Source organism: Anthonomus grandis, chromosome 4, assembly GCF_022605725.1.
Source record: "Anthonomus grandis grandis chromosome 4, icAntGran1.3, whole genome shotgun sequence".
In the NCBI taxonomy this organism is placed as follows: Eukaryota; Metazoa; Arthropoda; class Insecta; order Coleoptera; family Curculionidae; genus Anthonomus; species Anthonomus grandis.
Window position 1 is genome coordinate 19,587,791 of NC_065549.1, and position 8,171 is coordinate 19,595,961.

Here is an 8,171-nt window from a genome sequence, read left to right on the forward strand (position 1 = left end):
TTTTATGACCCATATCGGAGGCAGAGAGGAGTGGCAAGAACTACATTGCAAAGCAGGGGAGACCGTCTGGTATACAGATGGCTCCAGAATAAACCATAGAGCTCGTGGATTACCAATAGGATTCTCTGGGGAAGCACGCTACTGTCTTCTAGGCTAAAATCTTAACTGCATTATTAGAACATCCTAAATTGCAGACACGACAATACAGTCGTATTAATCTGCTTGGACAGCAGGGCTGTCATTGCGGCTGAAAATGTGAGTTCCAAGCTCGTTTTGGAACTGGTGAAGATGGCCTGCAGGGTTCAGCTGGTCTGGGTGCCTGGCTATGCTGTAAAATATAGTTTTAACATAGAGAAGAAAGAAAATCTCTATAATTATCTACATGACTAGATTTAATAAACCAGGTACTACAAAACTACTATCATAAAGTGACAAAAATGGCTGACTATCTAGAATTTGTGGGGGATTAAGATGAACACTTACATATATATAAAAGTTTTAATTCTTTAAAAATGAATTACCTAATTAATTTTTCGGAGACTCTATTGCTACTGTTCTTAAAAACTAGGTAAGATTTGTATTTTTGAAATTATTCCAGAGGCTATTAGAACAGTTATAAGCCATATCTACAGGTTACATCCAAAGTCCGGAAATCACATTCAAAAATTACTTTTTTCCCTTACATACAAATTTTTTGGTTTTAAACTTTCTTTATAGATCGCTAACGATTATCAAAAAACAACAGCTGCATAAAAGAAGAGAGTGACATAGATGTCTATCTACCGAATCACCAAACAGTTTTACCACTAACCAAAACTCTTTATTTTATTCCCAATTTTGAGAATAAAATAAAGAGGATGTAAGGGTCACACCAAAGGTTCTAACCATGGGATTATCGACTTACCAACTGAATTGAATGAAAATCCTTTTTTAGTCCATTTTATACATTTTGGTGAAGGGACTGGGGTAATTTTTGGTTTTGATTGAAATAAAATTTTCACTTTATCACTATAAAGCGAAGGAAAAGAAATAATTTCAACGAAAATACATAAAAATTGTATATTAGGTAATTTGTGAACTATTAAAATTTACATTTACATACGTTAAAACCACTATTCTTAAGTCAATCTTAAAGTCAGTTTACCTTGATTTTGTTTTCGAAAAATGTACTTTTAAATAAATACAAATAGTTTTCCATAGCTATTAACCACCAGTACAAGAAGCGGAGCACATTATCACAACAGTATAACACCACAGGCAAAGTTTACTATAATACTACTGTTGCTAAGATTACTAAAATACTTATTCAGTATTTTATTCAGTAAACTTTGCTACAGGAGTGGGTTATCTCATGATGTCACGCATTCAAATGGCGCCGGCGCAGACCTTATAAATGTAAACATTTTCAGGTTAAAATTGTTAACCTGAGATAGTCTCGTAATAAACGGGTATGTTCGTTTCAAATGATTTGATTTGTAAAGTCCTGTATTTAAAATTTCTATTATTTATACTAAATAAACTTACATGTACGGCAGACGTGGCTTAATTTGGTTGCCAGCCCTGTTTATAGCTTAAATTGGTGGCGATACTGGCGATAACAAATTTTTATAGCTGACACTATATTGCTTCGGTGCTATATATTGCTTCGTGTTTACCAAGTTTGATTTGTTTTGTGTTTAAACTCTTAACTTGCAATCGAAAGTTGTTCTTTTTTAGAATTTTTTTACGTAAACATGTAACTATATTGACACATGTTAATATATGTTGACTTTGCAGAATTTTTTAGTTCAAGGAAAATGTAAAATGCGCCAATGTTACCCTTGATGACATGCATCGAAGTTTATTTGGTATGAACTATAGGGTTGGGACTTAAAAATAAATGGAACCGCGTACAAAAAACACTCAGTTAATTGGTATTTTTAGTCGCGCAACTTTTCGAATAAGACTTTTATTGTATTTAAATTATTCGATTCCCTATAATATAATGTGCAAAATTATATGATATGCAATAATGACTGTAGTTATATCATTTTTACAATATTATAGTATTTTTGAACGAAAACAGGGAATTACCAGAGTAAGCCACAGGTCATAAATTTGAAAATGCTCAATATGCTTGTCAGCTAATATTACTTGCATTGATGTTTTAATAGAATTAAAAAAAAGGAAAAATCGAGCATAAAGAGTTTTCCTATGCAAAGTTCAACTTTCTACATACAAATTTTTGAAAAAGTAAAAACTATTGAGAGTCGGACAGTAAAAACAAATTACTATAAGTAATTAATAGTATCAAAATATAGTATCAAAAATGTTCAGGCGTACACCTTGCGATGAACCTGAAAATGCTTAATAAATGCAGATCTATTAAACACAGAAACGGTTACTTCAAAGAAGTCTTCATTTTATTGTTTACGTCATTTCGACTTTATTCGAGTCAAAAAATCTCATTTTAATTCATATCAGTATACTTTAAAAAATGTAAACGGTTTCATAAAGAACATTTGAAGAAAAAACGTAGTAACAATAACATCAAACAGCTGTTCCAAATTGTTAGTTTTTTTTGCCTTTAGAGGCTCAAGGATTGGCTCGGGACTGCTCGTGTCCCGAACATTTTCTTTGAAAAAACCTAATAACTCAACAGCAACTACGAGTACAAAACAGAGGGCGCCCATGTATGTGCACTGTGTCCTATTTTAGATGAAGTTGCAGGGATTTCTGTAATTTTTTAAGATATAGCTTTGCAATTTTCGCGACCCTGTATCACTTTGAAAGCCACAAACAGAAATATTCCAACTACTTTTGTTCCTGAAATATAGGGCGAAATCAAAAATGTTCACTTTTCGACATGTTATTATTTCTCAGACCCTGTATAAAATAGAAAAAAAATTAATACTGCTTATAATAGATATTTTTACATAAAAGTCAGTGGCGTATTTAAAAACCTTTTTTAGAGCACTGTTTTTAAGTTTGGGCTCAAATTTGGTATTTTTTAAATGGAACACCCTCTATATTTTAATACATTGATGTATTACAACCTAATCTTTAATAAATTTTACCTTCAAAAATCAGAAAAAATCCATATTTATTTTTGTTTTTCTAATAGTAGGCCATGAATTCTTTCACACATGCATAAAAATTCAACATGCATAAAAAATGTTTTGTTTATTACATTTATGGAGACTAAGTCACAAATCAATAATAATGGTTGACGGTGAAACATGGAATTTCAACATTTTTAAAAGTATGATATTATAAAATGTTTAAAACTTTTCTACCGAAAATGTGGAAGCAGTGCTGTAATTATATTTAAACATGTAAAGAGTCGGCTTATTTTATTTTTTTACAAAATAAAAAAGATTTTATTAGGTTTTAAGAAAGAAGTCATCCATCTCGGGTTACGGTATTCCGGCTAAAATCTAATCTCTTATATTATGGCTGCTATTCAAAAAACCTAGGCAACCTCATGTTAAAAGAAATAAAACTGGCGAAATAATTATTTTAGCGTGTGTGGAAAGCAGGACCCCAAATTTCTTGTAGAAAAATAGAGAAAGAAGTAGAAGTTTCAAAAACAAAAGTGCAAAACAAATTTAAAAAAAGTAAATTTAAACCGTATAAGGTGAATATTGTTCGAGAATTGCATCCTGATGCTCCATTTAAACGATTGGAATATTCTAATTGGTTTTTAACTAAAACTAATGAAGTTTTTGCAAAAAAGGTAATATGATCTGACGAATCCCATATAAGCAGCAGCGGCATATTTAATAGAGTCACCGGATTTAAGTATTATTATGAAAATGTAAATACGTTAATTATTCTCCTAGTTTTTGTACAATTTTATTAGTATTCTGTAGTTAAAGTTGATTCGTAGGGTTTCTTTAGAGTTCTACTTACGTTTGGTTTATTATTTTTACCTATAGTGTTTAGTTTTTAAGTAGTTCATTTTGTTCGAGAGCCCCATTTTGGCCCCAATTTAGGTTATTTAGGTTATATTATTGTAAATCCCTGTAGTTCTAATTTTCTAGAATTTGTATACTTGCTTGCTTTGACTATCAGTATTCTCCTAAATTTATTGGTCTCTTTAGGCAAAAACAATGAAGATAATTCTAAATATTTCGAAACTGTTCCATCGGGTTTTAAAAAGGACGCGCTTCATGACAATTCATTCAGTTTTTAATTGTTTAGTCAGTTTTTACCTTGGAAACAATTAAACGACAGTCAAGGCGAGTTAGGTTAGTGTTTTTGACTTTGACAATAAAAGTGTGTTCCCGAATTTCGTTACAGTATTTTACACTTCTTTGTATTAGCATTCTTAAAAAATTAAATTTATGCAAATTGGCATAATATAAAATAGATGAACTCGGAGCCTCAATCGAAGAAGCATTCAGAAACTTACAAAGGCAACCCTTTTATAATTTTAAATGCGCGAATTAAAGCTGTATGTGGTTTATGTATAAGACAAAATGTCAATGTTGTAAATGCATTTTTTAATGTTCAATCTTACCAATATTATTTTTTGTTTAACTTTTTTAAGTTTATCTTTAAAATATAATTAAATAGATAGGTTTAAATCACATGGCATTTTAAAAAAGTATTAATTAAATGCATGTGTGAAAAAACATATAAATATGGTTTCTTCTGATTTTTGAAGGTAAAATTTATTAAAAATTAGTTTGTGATACACCAATGTATTCAGAAAAAAAGTGAAAAAATTTGACGTTAAAATATACTGGTTGCTCCATTTAAAAAATACCAAGTTTGTGCCTAAATTTTTTTTATCTACGCCACTGACTTTTATATAAAAATATCTATTATAAGCAGTTTTCAATTTTTTTTTCTTATACAGGGCCTGAAAAATAATAACATCTCCAAAAGTGAATTTACAAAAAAGTGATACAGACGCGAAAATCGCAAAGCTATATCTTAAAAAATTACAGAGATACCCTGCAATCGCATCTATAATGGGACACAAAGTGTACATCTGAATTAAGTCTCGTCTAAGAAACCCACCGAGAACGTAACGTGTAAGTACCGAAACCCACACCCGGGTTTGTCTTCTCATATTCAAAACAGCCATAAATTTACCTCTTTGACCCTAATTTGATGCATTATTTGTTAATTCTTAAAATAGCACCTATAGTTCGATTTCTCTCTAATTTATTCGCAAGAAACTCCAAGTAATTCGTTACTCGGTCAGCACGCATACGAAATGTTATAAATTTAAATTGGCGGTGAATTTTTCGCATAACTTCACCTATGTCCCTGGAGTTTCCTTTCGAATCGGAATTCCTCTCTCTCGCTCTCTTTTTCTTTCGCCCCTCCAACGTCCAACGATTGTGCGCTTTCTGCAATACTGGTTTTATCGGGCCTTTTTTTTCAGATTTTCGTAACGTTCATGGTAAAATACGTTTATGTAAATGTACTCAATCTTGTACAATTTAGTTTTCGGCACCTCGTCCTAGAGATTTTAAAGCAGAATTTAATTTTCTTTCACTATCATCAAATGTCAACAATGATTCTTTTTATACGTTCATAATTCGTCGAAGTTATTTGGATATTTGGTAAGACATGCTTACACAATTGGGGTAGTCCAAAACCTTAAAAGAAAATTATAAACAGGGCACCTGGATCAACACAATAAGCATTCACAAAGTTTTTTGACCGATCGCTGTATGTGACGATATATTGGTATCTTTGGCAAGGTCTGGTTTGTCTTGGAAAACTCAAAATAGTGCCTGAGAAAACATTTTGCCATCATTACTAATTTAAAATAACTGTCAAAAAAAGGATTTTTAGTTAAATATTAACGTGTCTTTAAGATTAAATTTTCTGCTAACTGTATTAGAAAATATATCACGTTAGTAAAAGACATATAATTTTTTATTCCTGCGAGTTAATATACAATAATTATTAAAATTATTTCTTATAAACTTTATTTTCTTAGAAAATCAATGCAACTTTTCAGCATTTTATACGATAACTGATAGAAAACACAAACCGCAAGTGTTTTTTAAGTGTAAATTCCTAATAAATTAAAAATTTGTGAGCACTAAATTTTAGTGTTATATAATAATCTTATTTCTTATAAACTTCAAGCTAAATAAAAAAACGTTATTTTATTAAAAAAAAACAATAACAACAGCAACAATAACAAAACAAAACAAAATATTTACATTAAGTGTTGGTCATCTGATTCAATACATTATCTTGCTCTTTTTAACAAGGAACAGAGTATTCTTTGAAAAATCCCCACTTTATTTCGAAATTTATTCGAAGGTAATTAGTTCTCGAGTTTCTATGGGAACCGCACACATTTTCAATTTTAAATACTCTTAAATTCAAAAATCACATATATTTACATCGAGGGATAATATTTAAGCCAAGCAATCGGATAATCCCTTCCTATCCATTTATTTTGGCACATCTGATTTAAACATTACTGAACGTTTACATCAAAGTGTACGGGACAGCCCATCATGCATGAACCAATAATTTAGACAGATATTTAAAGGCACTTCATCCAGCAGTTGTGGTAATATGTTTTGTAAAAAATTTAAATATTCATAGCGTTTAAGCGATCAGACAGTTCGACGGGCCCTAATAAAAACGTACCAGTTACTCCTAACAAAACATATAATTTTAAATCTGTGTTGACGATGGGCTTCTTAAACGTGAGGATTTTCTTCAAAATTTGAATAATAATGGGCGTTATGGATATTAATAATTCCATTTATAGTAAAAAGAGATCCATCACTAAACAAAATCTTAGAAAAAAATTGATGATCGTGTTTTTTATTTTGCAGCCAGTGGGAAAATTCTAAACCAGGAGGGGGGGTTGAGGGATATCTGGTTCCAAAAGCGCCTAAATTTTTTTAAAAAATACAATGGATAGAGATTTTTTTTATGTAAAATATTTCACACAAATGATTTTGATGAATGATTAGCCGCAGCAAGTCTTCCTGTCTTTTGGTTCTTTGGAATGGCTTATCTTGTTTCTCTCAGCCGCTGATGAAGTGCATTAAACGTAGATTGCAATTGATGTCTTCTGTTACGAAACTTTTCAGCATACCAAAGAAACTTAGTGTAAACTAGGGAAATACGTTGCTATGTTCTTATTTAGTGAAATAAGTATTCCAAAAGAAGATTTTTGTTTATTGACGCAAAAAAGTGCATCAAATAAAAACATTTAAAAATACAAATTTACTCAAAACGAAACAGGAATTTAAAAAATTAAATTATATTTCACAAATGCAGTGGCGTATGGTTTTTTTATTAAAAGTACTTACGATTATACGCCCGTAAAGAGACAACGGAGGACGCTGTTTCCAACCCTAATTGTTTTATCATCGATGCCATTGCCAGTGGCCTCTTTAAACTTCATTTATATATCAGATAGATTCATATAAAAAATTTTTCTTATATTTTATCGGTGAACCATCCTGTAAAATTTGTCGATAGAGTTCCTGGACTGGATGGTTCCTGTCGATAGAGTTTATGTCGGTTTTATATTAAAATCTAAACTAAAAAATAAACATGTAACAATTTTGAGCTTTGTTGAAAAAGTCGTCTTTTTTTTTAAAGAAATCCTGCGCTTATATTTTGCATTTAAGGGAATAATTTATGCATTTTCAACCAACAAACTTACAAACTATAGAATTGTGGTGCTCCGCCAAATTATTATCCTTATTTAAAATTAAGCTGGATGTACTTGTTACGACTCGTTCAAGACAAATCCCAATATCCTGAAATAAGCTTAATATCAGCAATAAATTTTTTTTCAATGTCTGTTATCGTACATGTGAAGTGTCTCAATAATGTGCACATCTTATGTTCTCCAAATATATGAAATGCCACATTTCTTATGTTTCATGACTCTCATGCACTTTTCCTCTTAGGAACCGTCATCTTAATTTTTTCTGTGTATGACTATTTTGTTTAATGCTATACACATTCTGTGTACATTAGCAGCCAATAACTTCGTCAACATTGGTGAAACTGGTAAATTTTTGGAATTGCTTTGGTTTCTTCCTAATTTCAAAAATTTGGACGACTTAGAAAATACTACTGAAAGTAGTATTTTCTAAGTCATCTAAGTCATAAGGAAGTGGTATGTTTTCTAATACATTACAGCTATAATTTTCGTAAAAAGGTGTTTTTGCCCTCTCGTCATAATT